The sequence below is a fragment of the Callithrix jacchus genome, chromosome 13 (assembly GCF_049354715.1).
Source record: "Callithrix jacchus isolate 240 chromosome 13, calJac240_pri, whole genome shotgun sequence".
NCBI classification, from domain to species: domain Eukaryota; kingdom Metazoa; phylum Chordata; class Mammalia; order Primates; family Cebidae; genus Callithrix; species Callithrix jacchus.
The window spans coordinates 43,468,937-43,490,967 of NC_133514.1; the positions used below are offsets into that span (position 1 = coordinate 43,468,937).

General features: G+C 44.6%; 4 pseudogenes across 4 annotated transcripts in view; all 4 read left to right on the forward strand.

Moving 5' to 3' along the window:
* Positions 1–22,031, forward strand: part of LOC144578979 (zinc finger protein 362 pseudogene) — a 156,882-nt pseudogene that overhangs the window by 16,551 nt on the left and 118,300 nt on the right. Inside the window, exon 2 of the transcript XR_013525676.1 lies at positions 15,492–15,597. The product of XR_013525676.1 is annotated as a zinc finger protein 362 pseudogene (transcript). The remainder of the gene's footprint in view (positions 1–15,491; positions 15,598–22,031) is intronic.
* Positions 1–22,031, forward strand: part of LOC144578978 (cytochrome P450 3A21 pseudogene) — a 153,425-nt pseudogene that overhangs the window by 16,551 nt on the left and 114,843 nt on the right. The window contains exon 2 of the transcript XR_013525675.1: positions 15,492–15,597. The product of XR_013525675.1 is annotated as a cytochrome P450 3A21 pseudogene (transcript). The remainder of the gene's footprint in view (positions 1–15,491; positions 15,598–22,031) is intronic.
* Positions 1–22,031, forward strand: part of LOC144578981 (speedy protein C pseudogene) — a 153,425-nt pseudogene that overhangs the window by 16,551 nt on the left and 114,843 nt on the right. The window contains exon 2 of the transcript XR_013525679.1: positions 15,492–15,597. The product of XR_013525679.1 is annotated as a speedy protein C pseudogene (transcript). The remainder of the gene's footprint in view (positions 1–15,491; positions 15,598–22,031) is intronic.
* The window catches only part of LOC144578980 (5'-nucleotidase domain-containing protein 2 pseudogene), a 141,954-nt pseudogene that overhangs the window by 16,551 nt on the left and 103,372 nt on the right, over positions 1–22,031 (forward strand). Inside the window, exon 2 of the transcript XR_013525678.1 lies at positions 15,492–15,597. The product of XR_013525678.1 is annotated as a 5'-nucleotidase domain-containing protein 2 pseudogene (transcript). The remainder of the gene's footprint in view (positions 1–15,491; positions 15,598–22,031) is intronic.

Sequence of the window (22,031 nt, forward strand, 5' to 3'; positions counted from 1 at the left end):
TTCTTCTTGCCCCTGACACCAGCATCCAACAGGGTTCTATTGTACACAGTTCCCATTCTGTGGGGCTCCTTAGAAAATTAGCCGAGGAACTCCCCCGGGTGCCAGGTGGCTTGTAATATCTCATTAGGAATAGCTGTGTGGGAAGAAACAGTATTTTTAGCAGTGGGTAGGAAGTGTTATTGAAATATGACTTATTTGACATTATGGAACTTAGAATCATCGGTTCAAGTCAGATGGTACTATAGTAACTGTAACCACCTTGGGGACTGAGATCAAAAGAATGGGAACTAGATTTTGGCACTAGCTGATTTCTCTTTTGTATACGATTAAACAGTATTGAACCTATTTCAGAATACCAGAAACAATGCCTTGCCTAGTATTGCATAAATGTTACTCAGAGAATGAGTTTCTGGACTCCTGGAGGAGTTCTGAATCTTTGGGAATTGATCTGCTCTCTGACTAAAGGATGTAGCACGTTGCCAATTTCTAATGAGGTGAGAGCCACAGCAGGGCTGTGTGTGAGCTCAGCTTCATGGGGCGGGGGGGGCAAGTGAGAAGAAACGCCAGCCACAGGCAAGGTTTGCCAGGAAACAGACTTTGCAGAGTTTGGTGCTCAGGGTGCCTAGGGGTGGCTCTGGGGAAGGATACCCATAAAAGGGAGGAGCAGAAGCAGGATTGGGAAGAGGGAGAAACTGGGCTTTGGTGCAGGTACAGTAGCCTCAGCTGACCCCATGGGGAGTCGTGGAGCTGAAAAGGCTCATCAAGGTTGTTCCATGTTGTGTTGCAATGACTAGGCTTTTTCACCTTTGCGGCTGTCAGTTCTGGATGAGGCAGGAGCTGCAGGTACCTGGAGGAGTGTGACTTTGGGGCGTGACTCTCTGAAGCAAGCCATTCCTGAAGGGACAGGTTGCTGAAGGCTGAGTGCCAACTGTATTCTCAGCAAGTCGAGGCAAGTGTTTCTTGCTTGAAAGGGCACCTCAGCCATGCATCTCCCTTGTCCACCAAAGATGTTCCAAGGACTTATTTTAATGTGAGTCCAGGCCACTCCATCAGTAGGCAACTCACAGCCCACTGACTTGGGAGGATCACCACTTAGTTTCGTTTGGTGGCAAATAGGAATTACTACTTAAATTAGGAGTTGCTGTTTTTTTTTAGATGGAGTTTTGCTCTTGTTGCCCAGGCTGGAGTACAGTGGCATGATCTTGGCTCATTACAACCTTCGCCTCCCAGGTTCAAGTGGTTCTCCTGCCTCAGCCTCCCGAGTAGCTGGAATTATAGGCATGCACCACCATGCCCGGCTAATTTTGTATTTTAAGTAGAGACGGGGTTTTGCCATGTTGGACAGGCTGGTTTCAAACTCATTACCTCAAGTGATCCACCCGCCTCGGCCTCCCAAAATGCTGGGATTACAGACGTGAGCCACTGCACCCAGAGGCTTTTTAAAATTCAGATAAATATATGGGGTACTGTATGATTTTGTTATGTGCATTGAATGCGTGTTGGTAACATTAACGAGTTTCTCATTATCCACCCGTTACTCTTCTAAGACTTCATTGTCTTTCACTCCACACTCTACGTCCCTGGGTTATACTTTTTTTTAGCACCTACTTATGAGGGAGAATGCACCTGGCTTTTGACTTTCTGTGCCTGGCATGTTTTACTTAGGGTAATAACCTCCAATCCATCCATGTGGCTGCAAAAGACATGCTTTCATTCTTTTAATGACTGCATAGTATTCTGTGGTAAACCACGCTTTCTCTATCAATTCATTCATCGATGGACATTCAGGTTGATTCACTATCGTGACTAGTGCTGTAATAAACATACAAATGCAGGTATCTTTTTGGTATATGGATTTCCTTTCCTTTGGGTAGATACCTAGTGGTGGGATTGCAGCTAGCGCTCAGTTTGAGGTGGAATCTGCTTTCCACTTTGACCCTAACATCTTCATGTGTCACAGATCTCTGGGCTTTGCCATTTTAGACAAAATGCTTACCTGTAAGTTTCTGAGGGTGGCAGAAGAGGAAGGCACACCGGAGCCCAGCTGCCTGCCGCTGCTCTGTGCCTTCCTCTTGCCAGCCCCCGGAGATCTGACGTGGAAGCTGGTCTTTCTAGGCATCTCTGCACCACTGCGTCTGCTGCTCAGTCACAGAGGGCTTGTTTCCCCAAAGCTTAAAAGGGCGCTTTTGGTTTCTCCCTGCCCAATGTGATTCTTCAAAGGAAGATAGTAAATATTCTGGATGAGTTAGTGAGCTGCAGGGAAAGAACATTATTTCAGGAATTAGGGATCTCCGTTTTGCTTTTTATATACAGGGTCCATTTGGGTAAGTGTCATCATTTACCAGGGCATCTTTTCCATTTTCTTTGGGAATGTGAAAGGGTTAGGCTAGATGTTCCCTAAGGCCCTTTCTGGTGCTGTGATGTTTTCATTCTCACTTCCATCATTAATGTGACCTCATTCTCTCTATGCCACTCAGTTCCAGTTGCCTTCGTGTCTTGTCCCTTTATTTTGGCCTCTTCACCTTCCAAATTCTTTCTTTACTGTCTACCTAAGTGTTCATGTCTTCTGTTTCCTTCCCGCTCTTCCCTGATGCTGGTCTTTTTCCCCATGGAGCAGCTTCACCTTTCCCCTGCCTGGCAAGTAGTGTAAGAGGTTATTAGGAGGGGCAGGGCTGGTGGCATTGACTAAGGGTCAGTCTGGCCATGGCAGGTGGGCAGGATGGTTGAAGACACCAACAGTTCACTGCCAGGGTTAAGCAGAGCTAATGAGGAGAGTGAGGAGTACATTAGAAGGGTATAACCCCCAGCCTGGGCAACATAGTCGGACCCCATCTTAAAAAAAAATTAAAAAGTTAGCTGCACATAGTGGCACACACCTGTAGTCATAGCTATTCTGGAGGCCGAGGCAGGAGGATTGTCTGAGCCCAGGAGGCTGAGGCTACAGTGAGCTGTGATTATGACACTGCACTCCAGGCTGGGTAAGAGAGCAAGAGCTTGTCTCAAGAGATAAAAAATAGAAATAAACAAAAGAAGGGCATCACCAGCTCACAGCGAGGCTTCCATGCTGTCCCCAAAGCCAGGAACTTCCCAGCCAGGGAATGAATCTATATCAAAATCTGTATCAATACAGTCTCATTTCCTGGAAACTGGCCAGCTGCTGCTCATTTCAGCTAAAAGGCACGAAGAACTGATTTGGAGGAAGAATTTGACAGTGTAACTACATTAAGAGGTGGAGCGGTGAGATGTGTGCCTCCTCTCCAGCATCAGGGCTGTTGCCAGATGGCCCAGCTGTCATTTCTGACAAGACCCTGCGACTCTGATGTGTGGCACTTGCTCATTACCTGGCATCCCAGTGGTCAGGGCCAACTGCTCCATTTGCCCCTCACAAGATGGCAAAGCAGATTCCACAAGACACCAACACTAATGCACCAGGGGGTGAGGAGCATGGGTTTATTCCAAACTAGAGAAAGAGAGCAGCCTTCTTGGCAGGTGCCACTGCTACTCGAGAATATCCTCCTGGTCGGCACACCTGTAAAGATGCTCCTGGACCATGTGCCAGGCACACGCCTTGTCCTGCGATGATGCTCTGCTTTCTCATGAGTTGCTTGATTTTAGCCCCCAGAAGCCACACTCTGTTCAAATGAGAAATGGAGTGTCCCTGACCTGAATGAGCATTCTCATTGAGGTCTTCACTGTTTAGTGCCATGACCCAGAGAGCTGAGCCAGAGACAAGGGATCGGGTTTGGTCTCTGGACTCTCAGACCCTTGAACATCTCTGCTTTTTCCAGTGCTCCTCTACAAAGCACATAAGAGGTTTCACTGGGTAAAAAATGCACTTCTGTGTTTTGTTTTGTCTTTTTTTTTTCTAGCCATGCCAAGTCACTCAGGTTCAAGTAGAGTTAGTTAAGGTCATGCTGGGTAAATCCCGGAATCATGGTGGCTTAGTACCTTAGAAGTTTAGTTTTCAGTGCCATGAAAGTCCAGTGGGCAACAGGGGTTGGGGAAATGGGGTTCTGTTCCATGCAGTCATTCAGGAACCAAGGCTTTCAGAGAGCCTGCCTTCTTTACCATGTGGCTTCCAAAGTTGACCAGGGCAGTGGCATCCATGATTTTTGTGCACATTTCACCACCCAGAGCTCAATTATGTGGTGCCCTAACTGCAGAGAGGCTGGGAAATTCAGTCTGATCTTTTGTGGACAGGAGAAAGGAAAAAAACAATGTCCCTATTGCAGAGGGTGTGGAAGATTCAATTCTAGAAAATCAACTCTCATTATTGGTGCATACATGGTATCTTTCTACGTATCCATCCATTTTTTCGTCTTATGTATGTATCTATGTTTCTGTCAATCAATCCATCATCTATTTAGTTTCTATCTACCTATGTTTCTATCTATCTATCTATCTGTCTATCAGTCATCATTTCACTATCACTAACATCAGTTACCATCGTTGTGAATAACAGAGTGGGCACCCATACAACATCTTCTAAAGAAAAGCTGAGACCTGGCAACCACTTACATCTGTCCATGTATTTCTCTCTCGTCTCTTCTGCCTTCACCATCTGAGGCAATCACCATTGTGAATCCAGTTCTCATTTCTTTGCCAGACATTTTTAGAGTCATATCTTTTCTACATGTGTGCCCAAGATGTCTACATTTTCATTTCAGTTGTTTTTGACTTTATAAAAAGGATCTTGTAAGCATGATCTTTGGATTCCACTTTTTCACATAAATATTAGATTACTCTGATTTCTCCATATTCTGGTGTGTTGCTGTGCCCCATTCATGCTGTGACTGTACCTCGGTTTATTCATCCACTCTCCCGTAGGTGTGCTTGTGGGCTGATTACAGGCTTTGCTATTTGAACAGTGTTACTATCATCATCTCTTACATGCTTTGTGTCGTACGTGAGCAAGACTCTTTCTTGTCTGAGATTAGGAGTGCAGTTGCTGGGTTGTTCAGCTTGATGAGATGATGCTTAACTTTCAGCTTCTCCTCCTGTGAAAATGTGCACAGGAGCTTGTATACAGCAGGGCCAACTCTTGATGTGGCCAGATATTTTAAGTTTCATCAATCTTCCTGTTGTTTATTGATGATTCTAATACACAAACAATAACCTTTCTATGGTTAATTTCCCATCGTTGCTGAATTCCCAAAGAGATCATTATTTTCCCAATTTCTTACTGCATCCCAAAGTAGGGGTGTCCCAAGTTCTCAAACCAACTCTCAATGGAAATCTGAATGGAAGTTCTAATGGAAAGACTTCCATTAGAAAGGGTGGGGGAGGCTGCCATGTAGACATTCGTAGGGAGCTGCTGGGTAGTGAGTCCCTTCCTCTGCCTTCTCAGCATTTAAATTCCTGTGTCTTCCTGTTTTGGCTTCTCTAGATACTTTTACATGGACTCTACATTTTCACTGATTTTAGGAAGGTCAGGAGACAAATCAGCGCCAAGCAGTTAGAATTCCTCAAAGAAGCCCAGTCAAGTTAATATGCGGTAGAGGAGAAGGGAGCGAGAGTGTCTGCTGGCTGACTGACAGCACTTGCAGCAACCTCGGAGTATGAATTCAAATAAAAATAATGGTGTTCCCTGCAGCAGCTTGCTCTGTCTCGTCAGTGCTTTCCTCTGCAGTTGAATACAGGTGCAGAACGGTGCTTCCCCAGGCCTGAATGCCATTGCTGCATTTAAATCTGCCCTCAATCTGTCTGGTTTCGTAGGGGCAGTCTTGTGAAGATAAATCATGTAAACAAGTTACGGTAATGGAATACATATTTAGAAACTGCATTTTTGAAGGCTTGTATTCACCGTTGAAAGGAAGAGTCCTATAGTCGTTCAACTTGTTAGGAAAATCCACCTGTCTGGAGCAGGCACCTGCTTCACTCAGTTTGCCGATGCATAGTAAAATGGGGGGACCCACGTGGGCTTTTCTCCTTTGGGTGGGGGAGGGTAGGAGCCTATTTTTTAACATGTGAGTGGCTTTTCCGCCTGGGTGCGCAGCCCTTTGGTGTGATGGAATGAGCGATGGGAAACATGAGGAGCATGTTTTATTCTCTCATATTTTCTCCTCCTCTCCCTGCTTCTCTTTGCAGGTGGTGATCTTTTCTGTTTCTCTCTGCCTCTGGCTTTCCCCCGTGATGTGGGCTCTGTTTTTGCTCTGACTTGAAGTGGTAAACTAGTTGAAAATCCAAGCTCTCCACCCGTCACTCACTTTCTTCCCTCTGAAAGTGCAGAAAGAGGAAGCAGATGCTTTGGGCCTGCTGTGACCCAGAAAGGTGCTGGAGTTTATCCATTAGTGTCCTACAGAAGCACCTGCACTCTCCCTGACAACTGTGCTCCATCGTGCTGGCCGGACACACCAGCTGGGTGCATTTGGGCTTGCTGCGTGTTATCGCCTGACACCTTGGGTTCTCCCCAAATCTTCCACTGCAGGGTCCCTTTAGAAAGCCAGATAGAATGGCTTTTATCTTGCAGAGCCTCTGCTAGCCCCTACCTGCCTCTGGTCCTCAGGTTCCTGGTCTCCCTGTTAGGTGGAGGCAAAGGGACGTACTGAAGCCTTAGTGAGTACCTACAGGGTAAGGAGATGTTCCAGAAGGATGACATGGGGGCCTGCCAGAGCGATTGTCTTCCAGCTGGCGTGAATATTCTATTTATGTGTTGAAGCAGGTGGGAAGTGTGTCTGTGTTTATGGAGGGTGGTGTATGCTGGATCCCAGAATGTGAACCTTTTCCATGAGATCAGAACCTTGTTCATTGCTGCAGACTGAGTGCTTAGAGCAGTACCAGCCATAGAGTAAACTCTCAATAAAAATTTATTTCACAAATAAAGACAGAATCCAAGTGATGTTGTATGTCCAGGACTTAGGCAGAGGCCATTTGGCGAATTACATGGAAAATCTGTGGTATTTGCTTAGAATTTACAGTGAAAATCTGAAGCCTTGGGCTGGGCTGGTCAGCGCCTGCTCTGCTCATGTTTGCTGGAGTCTACAATTCAGACTTGTCCACGCAGACAAAGGAAAAGAGATCAGAGAGGGGAGAGGTGGTAAGGAATTAGCCGCATGTGCCTGCCCTCGGAGGCTGGCCCAGAGAGCTGCCCTGCAGGCCGGGGCTGGCTTTGCTGCTCTGCTTCCTGGATGTCATCAGGCCAGTCTGTGCCATGTGATTGACAGCTATGGTTCCACGGCCCGGGGCTGGGGGTGAAGCGCATGTGTCCAGCAGTGGCCGATGCCCCTGAGTCAGGAATCAAAGAGCCTGGTTTTATAAGTGAAGAAAATGGTGCCATTAAAAGGCAATTATTCAAGTGGTGGGAGTCAGCGATGCAGCTCCTGGCAACGCCAGGCAGGAGAAGGCAGTGGTGTGGGGAGTTTTTGCTCCATCTCTCTCTTTTTAAACAAAGCTCAGGCTGGAAAGCAGAGCTTGCACCTGCATCTGGGTGATGTGCAGTGGGAGACTTAGACTGCCAGATTCCTTTATCTGAGCAACATCAGGAATGGGGAAGACAGCCTCAGACCAGAAGAAAGGTCCTCATCCTGAGGAACAGGGAATTGAAAAGGCTCTTCAAGCTGGCTGTGTACTTGACCTTCACCCTGCTCTCAGCTGCTGCACAGGGGATTCCCCTGCCTGTCGACTTAGTGGGTGTGTGAATGAAGGGAGAGTGTGTGCTGGAGCCTGTGGCCCCAGGAGTGCGGGTCAGACGTCTTCCCCTGTGCTGCACCCTAGCTGCCTGCTGTCCCCTCTCTCTGATGGAAGATCAAGATGATTTCATTTCTAGAGTACTTTTCTTGTTTTTTTTTTTTTTTCTTTTTTTCCTAAGCCTGCGTTGTCTGCTGCCACGGCAACCAGCCCTGCCTTACCCACCTTCATGTGGGGGGAGGTGTGACCGGGACAGGACAGACCCTGCCTCCAGCTCATCCTCTGAGGCTCCTGCGCAGGCAGCCATGGCAGAGATGTTTGCAAAAACCACTTGCTTGCCTCCTGAATCTCTCCTGCTGTTGGTAGACAGCCTAGAGAGCAAGGAGGTTTTTCTTGCCTCAGAAGGACAGTGGCGGGGGAAAGGGAGCAAACATCGTACAACAGGCACCAAAGCAACAGATACGGTTTAAGGTTCAGGGAATAAAAACAAAATTATAACAAAAGAGCAGACCAAGGCTGGAAACAAGTCAGCCCTCACTCCCGTACTCCCCTCCCTTCTGAGCTGAGTCTCATCCCTTCTCCTTTGTTTTAGTAAATCAAAGTAGAAGCAAGTTCAATTGCTTTTTTGAGATGAAATTTTTTTTAAATTGGCCTGAGTTTAAACAGCAGTGGAAGGCCTTTTGTCTGTTTCACGTTCATAACCAGGTCATAGTTCATCTTAATTGATAGCATTTTTCGTCTGCCATGGAGTTTGTCAAAATTGAAGGAGATAAAAGTTCAGCCTCTCTGCCTTGGATCCAGGGAGCCAGTGAGCTGGTTAGCACTGCCAAGGTCAGCTGGGCTCGGGGACCAGGCTGTTTGGTGGTGGTGTGGGTGGGCAGGGGGTATCATCTGGTGGAAGGTTCCAGGCTGGATGGAGAAGGGTCAGCAGGACTGGGCAGAGGGCACAGTGGCTTTTTGAGGTGTCACGCCATGTTGGGGGCAGCAGTAGGTCATGGATCTGCTGAGGGGGAGTGAGGTTGCAGAGGGGCAGAATCATGGTTGTGCGGGCAGAAGCTGAAATAGAATGTCCGGGAAGATGTTAGCGCGTCCCAGCTCAGTTCAGGCAAACACGGAAAAGAGAATCTGGGCACTGAGGTCAGAAATAGCTTCTGAGGCTCCATCTGGACCATTGAGGCTCTTCAGGTCCCAGTATATTAATTCTGCACCGAATTTCTATCCTAGGCTTTCCTTTTGTAAATTTTTATGGTGGTCCCTAGCCGGAGGGAGCAGGGAACAAACTGAAGGGCATGCCCAGTGCTGAGGACAGAGGCCCAGGGGAGGGGTGAAGGCTGTGAGCACAGAGGTCAGCCCTGGCTTGGAAAACAGCACCACTTAGGAGCTGAGTGACCTCTGGGTGAGTTACTCAATTGCCAAGCCCGAGTCTTCTTATTTAGACAATGAGGCTGTCAAGTCTACACAGATCTTGGAGGGAATTAAATCAGGTGATTTATATAAAGCCCTCAGCACAAGGCCTGGCTCGGGAAGCACTTCAGTGAAATCTTTATGACTCTGGGTCAGGAGCTCTCACAAGAGGCCAGGCCTGTTGGGATCATTGTTAGAGCAGCCACAATTCCTGACACTGGAGAGCTTGCAAAGCTCTCCATCCTCAAATTTTCAAACCTATAGAACTTTCTTAAAGAGATTTTTGATAATCTTTTCTTCTTACTCAGAAGCTCAGAAAGATTTGGAAGACAGGAGTTGTGCCTCTGTTATCCCTGAGCCTGGGGACTGCCACAGGGAGTTCTGGTTGCTGGAGTGCCTGGGCCTCCGCCATACTTTGAATGACATGCTTCTCCCTTTTCACCCCCTTGGGAAGCAGGTCATGGGAGGTGAGCACTCATGGGAGGATGAGAGGGTGAGACAAAGTTCTCATCAAACCTCTCCTTCTGCCAGGGTCAGCGCCTTGTGACAACAAAAATAGATTTTAAACGTTTATGCAGTACGGGGTCTTCACAGGCCGGAGTTTCAGCTGGCAGGAGGAGTGGGCAGCTGCATTTCCATGGAAACGAGCCATCTTTGTGGATGGTACTGTTGATACCAAAGAGAAAGGCTGTAATAGCGATAAAAGCTGTGATTTCAGGATACCGACCGTGTTATCTTCTCGCTTAGCCTTTCATGTGGTTCTATTTATTTCTCTTCTTAAATATTTGCAGCATCCCTCTGAAAATAAGAATAACGATTATATAAAGTTAATAATATTAATGATAATGATGGTAATATCCCCTTTTCGCGTATCTCCGCTATGCCCCAGTCTGTGCTAGGTGGCTCGTCTACATTATTTCTAATCCTCACAATAACCCTGTGAGAATGTTCCCCCCATTTTACAACTAAGGAATCCAGGGCTTAGCGAGGCTGTGTAAGTTGCTGAACAACCTAGTTGGCAAGCAGCCACACCTGGATTTGAACCAGTGTCTTTCCCTCTGAAGAGCCCTGCATGGGTTTTGGACTCTCTGAGTCAGAAGTTATTTCAGCACCATCAGAAATGGAATGGAGTAAAAAATACTAATCTTTTTGAAACAATTTCCTCTGCACAGATACCCCAAAAGATACCTGCATTTATCTGTTGATTGCAGCACTATTTACGATAGCAAGGTCATGGAACTAACCTAAGTATCCCCCAATGGTTGATTAGATAAAGGAAACATGGTACATATATACCATGGAATACCACACAGCCATAAAAAGAATGAAATAATGTCCTTTGAAGCAACCGCGGTGGAGGTGGAGGATGTCATTTTAAGTGAACTAACTCAAAAGCAGAAAATCAAATGTTGCATCCCCTCACTTATAAGTGGAAGCTAAACAATGGGTACATGTAGACATAAAACACACTGGGGACTCCAAAAGAAGGGAGGAGTGGAAGCGGGGGTGATGGTTAAACCATTACCTATTGGGTACAGTGTTTAATGCTTGAGGGATGGGTGTGCTCTCCCCACCATTATGCAATATACACATGTAAGAAGCAAGTACCTGTACTCCCTGAATCTAAAATAAAAATGTAAAAAGAATATGACTCTTTTCCATGAAGCCCCAGATCGCTCTGGAGTTTTAGCCTGCATTCCTTTAATCTGTTCTTGAGAAGCAGAAAGAAGCAGAAAGGAAGGTTTCATATCTGCATCTGAGGATCCTGAAAAAGGCCATTCCTTTCACCTTGAGAAACATTTCAGGACCTGGCTGTTCTCCCCCAGCCTCATTTTACTCCATCTAGGTTTTGAGATTCTTTTCCTTGCATTTTTCTGCCTTTCCCCCTTATGTTGAAATATTCCAAATTAGCCCCACCAATGCCCCTCCTATATATATTCTCATGCCTAGTGGTAGTAAGAGTTCTTTCTCTGTGCCAGGAAAAAGAATTAACTTCTGAGTTGGAACTCATTTCTTTCCACTCTAATCCTATCCATCCTCAAATTTTCAACCCTAATAGAACTTTCTTGAGGAGTTTCTTGATAATCCTGTCTTCTCAAATCCTGTATCACTTTCCATCAGCCAAATTGCTGAAATTAGTTGCCCATGCCTTAGGTGTTGGTGTGTGTATGTCTCTTCTTACTCAGTAGCTCAGAAAGATTCAGAAGACATGGGATGTGCCTCTGTTATCCCTGAGCTTCACTCACAGTAGATTTCCTCAGACCATTATGGAATCAATAAAAGCTCTCCTCCTTGATATTTCCTTTATTTCTGACACCTAGCTGCACCTCTGAGTCTCACACTGTCACTGCTATATGCATGGATCTGTAGAAGCTAAGACCCCAGGACAGCATGTGAGAACGTAACCTGCTTTAGTACTGCATCCACCTCGGGTGGGGGCCTCTTTCCTCCATTGTGGGTAGCATTATCCTCTGTGAGTATTGCAGAGTGATAAGAGGTCATTCAGATCCTCCAGTGGTTGCTAGGCCATGTGCCTGCCTTTGCAATGTGCTGTGCCTGGGAGTACAGATGGTGCTTTCTTTCAGGTCCATTTCAGACTCAGGAAATCAAATTCCTGTCTTCCCCTACTCTTGTATCCCTCCTCAGAATGTCCCAAGGCTTGATGGCACAGCACAATATGAATGTTTCGGGGGAGGATACTAGACACTGGCTCTGATGGGACAGATTGGACTGACCAGTAAGTGATCAATGGCTCTGTCTTTCCTCCAGCTGCTGGAGTAGAGCATGGGCTTGTCAGGACCATGGACAAGGCTAAAAAAATGGAAATCTTTTTTTTCTTCCTTTTTCTTACCAGCTGTCTTGGTGAAGACAGTGAAGGCCAGTGAAGCTAAAATCCTCTTTTGAACAAACTAGAGGAGGGGAGCAAGTGACATCCTCTCTTCTTGGGAATTCCAGTCTTTGCATCATAAATTGGACCCTTTGGTTGTCTAAAGTGACCTACATGGACAGAGCTCTCTTTTCCTGTGGGAAAACCCTCATGTACCAACCAGGCTGACACTTGTCCACTAATTGCCTCCCACTGGAATGTAACTTGTTTGGGTATTCCACTCAGGTGTCATCAATTTCAGAGGGGTCCTTATTGCCTTTTTAAAAATTGCATGTGGACTTGTTCAAATCAATGTTCTTATATAAAACAGTGGAAAAAGCCATGATATTTCCTCTTCCCTTGAATTTCTTTTAGTATACACATTTTATATTCTGCATTTAAAGCTATTTCTATTGCACAGCTACTTTACCGAGACTCAGACTCCTACGGGCCTGCTTGGTCCGACACGTACCTTGAATATCCTTTCACAGTGTTTGATTTTTGCAGTTGCTTGTATAATGAGGAAGGAGTGTGCAGTGAGTGTGGAGATTCCTATTAACCAGGTCACCTGTGAATCTATTTTCATGTGCTTTTTTATTAGAAATAGCAGGGAACACGGTAATGTTTAAACGCAACCACTTATAGAAGCTTGGCTTAAAAATATACCTTAGTAAGTTTTCTCTTCTTATTTGACATTTCAAAATGTTGTACTACAGTTTCTCATCATCAAAACACCTCTTCTTCATTTACATTCTGGGCCGTGAATAGAGAGCATTACAAATGACTGTGATATTTTGGGTTGGCATTGGGACTGGCAATCCTCTGCCTCAGAAGTTCCCATCTTTGTAGTGCCCTATTCTGGTCTTGGTCTTGCTTTTGAAGAAGATAGACTATAATGAAATAGACTCAGAACAAGATGGTAAGGCCAGGTAGGACGTGGAAGTAGATAAAAGAGAGTTATCTTCAGACACTCGAGGGAGGATATCGCTTGAAAAAATGGAGACTGGTATGGTCCCATGTTGTACCTAATGACACAATCACTGGATGAAAACTTTGGTGGGACAGATTTTGATTCAGCCTAAGAAAAACCTAACAACTAGAGCTTCTGGACTTTCTGGAACAGGTTGCCTTGTGGGAGAGGAGGTGGACCTCCAGGCCAATTGGGCCACCTGCCAGGTGAAATAACAGGCCTACATCAACCATGAGACACAGTACATGGCATAGCTATTGCTTGCTGGGGGCATTGAAAAACCACAGGTATTATTATCTCTTAGGAGCAGAAACTGTAAATCCTTTTGAATTGCTGAATACAAATGCCCTGAATGAGCCACTAGAGCCAGGGCTAAGGACAGAATGTGAGAATGGAGTGTTGAGGCAGACAGCCTTTTATTTCAGGCAAATACTTTACTAATACGGCCTGGTTATTTAGATCATGTCAAAAACCACCTAAAATGAGTCACAGTACTTCATTTTGTTGCATTGCTCAGGACTTGGCCAACAACTTGACAACATCAGGATGTTATTTAAAAATATACTACTGTTCCCTTTCAAATGCAGAGAGTTTTATGGTTGCTATGGCACTTTCTCATATATTCCTCCCTGTGATCTTCACTATCACTTTCTAAGGAGGCATAGAAAATATTATTATCTCAATTTTTATATGGGGGAAACAGTGGCATGGAAAGTTGAGTGACTCACCCAATGCCATGTGGTAGCACCAGATCTGGGATGGATCTAGCCTGTGGAAATCTGAGTCCTGGAAGTGAGGCAGTATTTTTGGCTATGCTAATGACTAGCAGTGTAACTGTGGACAGTCTTATAGGTAAGATGATGGTGTTGGAATAAGATAAAGTCCAAAGTACCTTCCATATTACTGTTGTCTGAGCTTCTCTTGCCTCTCCATAGAGCATGCTGTCTGCCATGGTCCTGGTAGACAGCATGCTTGGCTGGTAGTAATACGAGTTTGCAGGCTGGGTGAAACAAGTGGAGTTTGCGGGCCGGGTGAAACAAGCGGAGTTTGCGGGCCTGGTGAAACAAGCGGAGTTTGCGGGCCTGGTGAAACAAGCGGAGTTTGCGGGCCGGGTGAAACAAGCGGAGTTTGCGGGCCGGGTGAAACAAGCGGAGTTTGCGGGCCGGGTGAAACAAGCGGAGTTTGCGGGCCGGGTGAAACAAGCGGAGTTTGCGGGCCGGGTGAAACAAGCGGAGTTTGCGGGCCGGGTGAAACAAGCGGAGTTTGCGGGCCGGGTGAAACAAGCGGAGTTTGCGGGCCGGGTGAAACAAGCGGAGTTTGCGGGCCGGGTGAAACAAGCGGAGTTTGCGGGCCGGGTGAAACAAGCGGAGTTTGCGGGCCTGGTGAAACAAGCGGAGTTTGCGGGCCGGGTGAAACAAGCGGAGTTTGCGGGCTGGGTGAAAGTGGTCAGATGCACTGGGGTGTGTTTCCGGGGTGGAAACATGACACTTCAGCTGCCATAAGATCCATTTCCAACAGATCGATTTCAGAAGCTTGAGATCCTTGGCTGCAGTTTGATTTCAGGTTTGGAATCTGAGAATATGTTTATTTACTTTGTGGGTCCAGTTGTGGCGCGCAGTGATGGAGGTGGCCTTTCTGAATTCAACAACTCTAAATGGAGAAAAGTCAGCTTGAACAGTGAGGTCTCTGGTGTTACAAAGTATGAGGTTGCAAGGAAAGTTATAGTTTAGTCTGATTTTATTTCTGAATTTTCTAATTGTAACTATCCAACTCCAAACTAGAGTTTATACTGCTTAAAATCTCTAGACAAAGCTAACTTCCTCCTTGACTACGAAAGTAATATATGATTGTTGAAGAAAAAAAATTAAAAATTGCTTTTGCAATTTTCTATCATTTCCCACAGATAAGTACTATTAAAATTGAGCTATAATTTCCTGGAATGTTTTTTATACCTCTGTACATATTTTTAAACAAATGCAGTATAATACCACACAGACTTATAAATCTCTTTTGCTAATGATAAACCTTTTCCTAATGCTCCCTTAAAGAAGGATTTATCTGAATTTGGATTTAGGAGCCACTTAATTTTCTAGTGTGATGTTGCATCAAAGTTCATTTAACCTACTTTCTATTGTATGTATTAGGTGCTTACGACATTTTGTTAATATATATAACATGTGAAAATATCTCACATACATCACTTTTTAGAATTTTTATGTTTGTAGAGACAGAATATCTCTATGTTGCTCATGCTGGTCTCAAACTCTTGGCCTCAAGTGATGCTCCCACCTTGGTCTCCCAAAGCACTGGGACTACAGGTGTGAGCCATGACACCCCACCTTCACAGAAACGCTTGACAAGGCATTAGATATAAGTCTGGTTTGTTCAAACAGAAAAACTATAGCTGGATTTCTAATTTTAGGGTATAGCAACTCTGTTGGGTATTTATGAGAAAATTATAACGTATAGACGTAATATGGTTAATCGATACGGTAACGTCAAGGGAGACCCGCCTCTCTGTCACCATTGTCAGACCTGTTACTGTGATCCATTTCACATGGTTAATATCCTGCATAAACATCAAAGCAGTGGACTCATTTTTCTTTTCTGTTGATTCTCCTGTAGCCTGATGAAGTCCTCCGATATCGATCAGGATTTATTTACAGACAGTTACTGCAAGGTGTGCAGTGCACAGCTGATCTCCGAATCGCAGCGTGTGGCCCACTTCAAGGTAAGGACAGCTTTCCCACTCTGTTTGCAAATGCAGGCGGGAGCATCTTGGGTCGTTGTTGTAGGACTCCAAGATCCTCCCTCTGGACTTGGGGCAGATTTTAAGAACCACGGGGCTTGAGCCCGTACAGTCTGAGGTCAAGGCCAGCACAAGTGTTTATGTGTGGAGTTAGGAGTGAGAGTTGGGGGTGTTGTTGTCAGATTCGGGCTGCTTCCCGGATCCTTTTTTAAAATTTGTATCTCAGCCTCTGGAGACTCTGCTTGGGCTTTCTCTACTTGTTAAATCTGTCATGTGCATCCACGAAGTTCCTTTCAATGCATTGTGCCAGCTCCTCTCTCCACCTATGACCCTGAAGATAAGCTCAGAAGACCTTTGTTAACCACTGAAGGGAAAGAGGCAGCAAGTAATGAAGGACCCGGGTCACTTCCTCCCTGCAGATTGCTTCCACCTGATGGCCAGTACCCAGCATGTGCTTATCACCATCAAGATGCCTTCTGCAGAGTTATAACAAAGTTTTAAAGTGCAAATACTCTCGAAAGTCATAAATCAGTGGCCCTGGCTCTTTAGGATGGGGGAACAAATGGCTGCTTTTTGATCCTCTATTGGGAGCAGAGGATGAGAGCAGAGAGGTTGGCCTGTGTCTGAGGATGAGGAAGGAATGAGGTGCCATGGATGGAGTAAAGAGAACTGTGGAATTCTGAGATGCTGGGCGCTACCAGCGCGTGTTTTGTTTTCAAGAGAACATATACCAGTAGGAATATGAGCTTCTTTCTTTTATTTCTCTCTCTCCCTCCCTCTCTCCCTTTTCTTCTTCTTCATCTTCTTCCCCTCCCTCCCTTTCTCCTTCCCTCCCTCCTTCCCTCCCTCTCTCTCTTTCTTTTCTTCTTCTTCTTCTTCATCTTCTTCCCCTCCCTCTCTCTTTTTCTCCCTTCCTTCCTTCTTTTTTCTTTTTTTAAGACAGGGTCTCACTCTTTCACCCAGGCTGGAGTGCAGTGGTGCAAGCATAGCTCACTGCAGCCTCCACCTCCTGGGCTCAAGTGATCCTCTCACATCAGCCTCCTGAAACAGTTGGTACTACAGGCACATGCCACTGAACTCAGCTAGTTTTTTATTTTTCTTTTTAGTAGAGACTGGGTCTTGCTAAGAACACGAGTTTTCAAGTGTAAGAACTTGAAAGTAATTTTAGGTTGGAAGGCTTAGCCAGCAATTTTCTTTTTGTCTGACAAGTCTGACAAATGCCAGTTGTCACTGTCAATCCTCAAACTCCTCTAGCCCTCAGATTCCTCTATGCACAATGAAAATAATTATAATGACACACACACATATGCACCCAGAGGGACAGTCAGCAGGCCCTGCATACTCCTCAGGGTTCTGTGATGACCAAATCAGATCTATCGAAATCGTAGCTGTGAAAATGCTTTGGAAGCTGTAAAGTCCACCAGACATGCAAAGTTATGTTCTTATTCATCATTAATTCCTCTGCAGCAATGTTTTGATGGAAGCAAATGTTTGGTGAAAACTTTAAAATCAGCATCTATGTAAAAAAATTAGTATAGGCATTGTTAAAAGGCAACCAAGTGTTAGAAGTCAATTCAAACTTAAAAGAATTATCTAAAAAAGTCAATCGTTTAAAATTAAGTACTTTCTAATTTCTGTGGCTATGGCTTCATAAACACATTATGGGTGTGTGAGTGTGTGTGTGTGTGTGTGTGTGTGTGAGTCTCGCTCTGTCACCCAGGCTAGAGTGCAGTGGTGTGATCTTAGCTCACTGCAACCTCCACCTCCCAGGTTCAAGTGATTCTCCTGCCTCAGCCTCCCTAGTAGCTGAGACTATAGGCATGTGCCATCACACTGGGCTAATTTTTTATATTTTTAGTAGAGATGGGGTTTCACCATGTTAGCCAGGATGGTCTTGATCTCCTGACCTCATGATCCCCCTGCCTCAGCCTCCCAAAGTGCTGGGATTACAGGCATTAGCCATCATGCCCGGCCATATGGTTTTATTCGTATGATTTCCCCCGTTAAGGAAATGGGGGAATTTGTCCCTCTCTGAAATTCCATAGCCTCCTATTAGTTCTTTATGTTCTTCCTTTATTAGACTTTTTGTGTTCGTTTGTAATCATCTTACTAGATTCATAAGGACAGAAATGGAGTTTCATTCATTTGGTCTTCCATAATTGCTGGAATAGCGCCTGCACATGACAGATGTTCAGAGAGTGTCTGTGGAGGGGGTGGGTGTGTTACAAAACTGTACTGGTGACCCTGTCCCACACTGTCTTATCAGAAAAGTAATGTCAGAACATTGAAAACAACGAAAAATTGTTAAACAAAAAATTCAGCTGCTCAATTAAGTGTTATTTGATCACACGTTTTGTACATCTTTCTGTTAGCATACTGTACTCTTGCTGTTACACAATCTAATTGTTTAGAGAATGCGTTAGTGTTGGTTGAATGTAGCTAGATGACATAGAGAAAATGAAGTGATTACAGTAGATCTGCAATTAACAGTGTTACACGTCATCGAGGTAACATTAAATGCATTCCCATTAAATGTGGATGGGAACTCTCAATGATAGTTTCCTCCCTTTCTCCAGTCAGAGGTAAGGCCCTTTCTACAGTGAGAAATAGCTGTGCATTCTTGCTGCAAAGCTGCTGAGCGTGTGAAAGGGACACAGTCAAGACTGAGGGTATCTTATATCAATCTCCGGTCTCCCCAGCTTTGGCTGAGGCTTCTCCAGCACCACATCTTTGTCTCTAAGAAGACAGTTTGCCTCAGATGATCTCTAAGGCCATTTGAAAATTGATATTCTGATTCTATCAGTCTGCCCCTTCCCTCCAGAGACACCTTCCCTGCTGAAGTGACTTACAGAACGGGTCTCTAGGAGATTGAAACTCCATCCAATTCATTGAAATTGTTGTCACACTTAGTCTCCATGTCCTATTACTGATTTGTTTTGGTATGATTTCATTGTTCATTTCAACCTGATAATTTTCTCAGCTTCCCTATGGGGCAAATCAGTGAGAATCCACCATGTATTTTCTGTATGTCCAGCAATATTAGTGTTAGTTACTTCAGGGGATTCTGAACCTATATGATAAGTGATCCTTGTCCCTAAGAAGTTCATAAACTTCATTGAGAGAAAAAGTCACAGATAGTTCAGTGGGGCAAAAATACCTGTGTGATTCCAAGCACGTGACCTGTAGAATTCTGCTGTCTTTTAAGGAGCTACTGATGGAATTTGATACAAAGAGAAAGTGTTAGGGTTTTTTTTTCCCCATTTGGTGTCCTGATACATGCTGCATCATGCTGTTAACTTTGTAGATATCTGCATATTACAAATTTAAAAGAGTGAGGCATCACTGAGAGCTATTATAGCCAAGAAAGACTTGCTGGAAGATGTCGTGGATTTCTCCATGCCTCCACAAATGGGTTAAGTTTAGGGGTGAGTGGAACAAGGACAATCTTAGTATCTATCTTTCAGGAGTGTTGAGGGGGCTACCCTGGCAGCATTGTGTTAGGAAAGGATGGGGTCAGGATGTCAAGGAAAGAGGAGTTTGGATTCTGTGAGGCTCTGAAGCGTCTGGCAGCATAACGCATTAACTGAACATTTCTAAGTGATACATAGATGGTGGTGGTCAGGGCATACTGTTGGGGAAGAAAATGGCTTTTGGTATGACTTTTGCTGTGAGACTAGTGTGTTAGCCTTCCGAAGTAGGAGAGCAAAAGAAAAGAGATGGGTTAATGCCAAATAATTGGACACCCCATTTGAAAGCCTGAACCTTTGCACAAGAGCACAGAAAAACCTAATACATGTCTAATCAACCAAACCTTTTCATGCTATGCTTTAAAAATCTCTTTTTGTGGCCAGGCGTGGTGGCTCCCGCCTGTAATCCCAGCACTTTGGGAGGCCGAGGCGGGTGGATCATGAGATCAAGAGATCGAGACCATCCTGGTCAACATGGTGAAACCCCGTCTCTACTAAAAATACAAAAAATTAGCTGGACATGGTGGTGCGTGCCTGTAATCCCCGCTAGTCAGGAGGCTGAGGCAGGAGAATTGTCTGAACCCAGGAGGCGGAGATTGCGGTGAGCTGAGATCGCGCCATTGCACTCCAGCCTGGGTAACAAGAGTGAAATTCCGACTCAAAAAAAAAAAAAAAAATCTATTTTTGCATATGAAGTCCTCAGGTGGAAAACAATGGGGAACATAGAGGCATTATTTTTCTTACCTGCTAAGCGTTAAGAACACATTAATGTTTCAGTGGGAAATATAATTAGATGTCTCTATTCACTGGACGAATAGTCTGAGTCAACACCACAAGTAGACACAGACACAGAAGGAAGAGAAAGCTTTCAAAGGAAAGGGCCTAAGCATTGTGGGGGTTAAAAACAGTTTTCCAGGGAGGCCATTTGTGTGATTTGCTGCAGTTTCAAGTGGCTACAGAATAATTTCCTGCAAAGGGAAAGAGTTGCTCGTATGAATGAAGGAGTGGCTTTCTGCAATGTGGGAAGAAGGAAAAAGTACAGGGCAGAAAGATGTACACTCACACACCCACCCACAACACATACACACACACACATACACAGAAACACCCGCATAAACACCCACACACACCCACAAATACACACATAAACACAATAAACACACACACAAACATAAACATACCCATATACACATACACACACTGCACACATAAAAACATAAACATGTGCTTATACATATACACACATACATCCGCTCCTAACACCCACATACCCACACATACACACATACACACACATAAACGCAATATACCACAACCTCTCACACATACACACATAGATACACAACCCCACACACATAAACACACATACACACAAACACACAAATACAAATACCTATACACATAAACACAAACACCCAGGTACACAAATGCACACATAAACACACACACATACACCCACATAAGCACATAAACACCCACACAAACACACATATGCACACATAAATGCACAAACACACCTCCACACGTAAACACAGATATGTAAATACACATACACTTAAACACACATAAATACACCCACCTCCAACACACCCACACCCATGCATACACACACACATATATATATACACACACACCCCCCAGACACCCTCTCTCACAAGCATGCCCACATACATATATGCAAAAGCACATGTAAACACACATACAGACACATAAACACCCCCCTACACCTTCACAGACCCATACACACATAAACACACCTACACACTCCCATGCTCACATAAACACACATACACAAAAACACGTACACACCCCAGACACTCCCTCCCCCAACATACACTTAAACATACCCACATACATATACACAAATGCACATGTAAACACACCACACCCCCTACACACACCTGTACATGCACACATACAATACACAGAAACACATACATACACCCCAGACACGCCCCACACACAAATACACACGTACACATGCACTCCCAAACACATACACACACATAAGCACCAATATGTACACATATACACATACACAAATGCACACACAAACACATATACATACATACACATAGATACACATATACCCCCCAACACCTCCTACACATAAACACACTATACACACACATCCCTGCATACCCACACATGTACACACACACACATACACATAAAAACACACATACACATATACACCCATAAATACACCTGCACAAACCCACACAAACACACACATACACCAATACATGCACACACATACACACAAACACACAGAAACACACATACACACCACCCATACCTACACACACATACACACACATATACTCGCATACACATACACACACACACACACAGAGGGAAAATCCTTATGTTGTGTATCGGTTTTTGTAAACTGTGACTTTAAGTGAAATGGCGTATAATTAAACCAATCTTTTTCTGCATCAGTGTTATACTGAAATGACATTGAATGAAACGATGTTAGTTGAAGACCTGCTAGACCTGGTTTCACTTAAAGGTTCAGTTTCCAAGAACCTGTGAATGATGTTAAGTAAGGACTTTCTCTCTCCATATATATATATGAACAAATAAAAACTTTATATATTCTCTATATATTATCTATGTACATATTAGAATATATAGTTAGAATATATACATATATATATCTGAAAAGGAATTCATAAACACACACACAGCCAAAGGAAGAAGGTACCGAGTAGACCTAGGAGAGTGAGAAGAACTGCTGGGCAGATCCCATCAAGCCAGCCATACATGCGCCTGCCCAAATGCTTGTCCCTTCCGGTGAACCCTAATAACCCTTGCGTTGATGTGCTGCATGTCTCATTAATTGCTCCAAGTGAAATCAGTGGTTAAACATCCTTGTCCCTCCCAAGAGGACTGCAAGCTTCCTGAGGGCAAGTGGGAGCCACGTGCTAAGTGTTTTTGTGCATT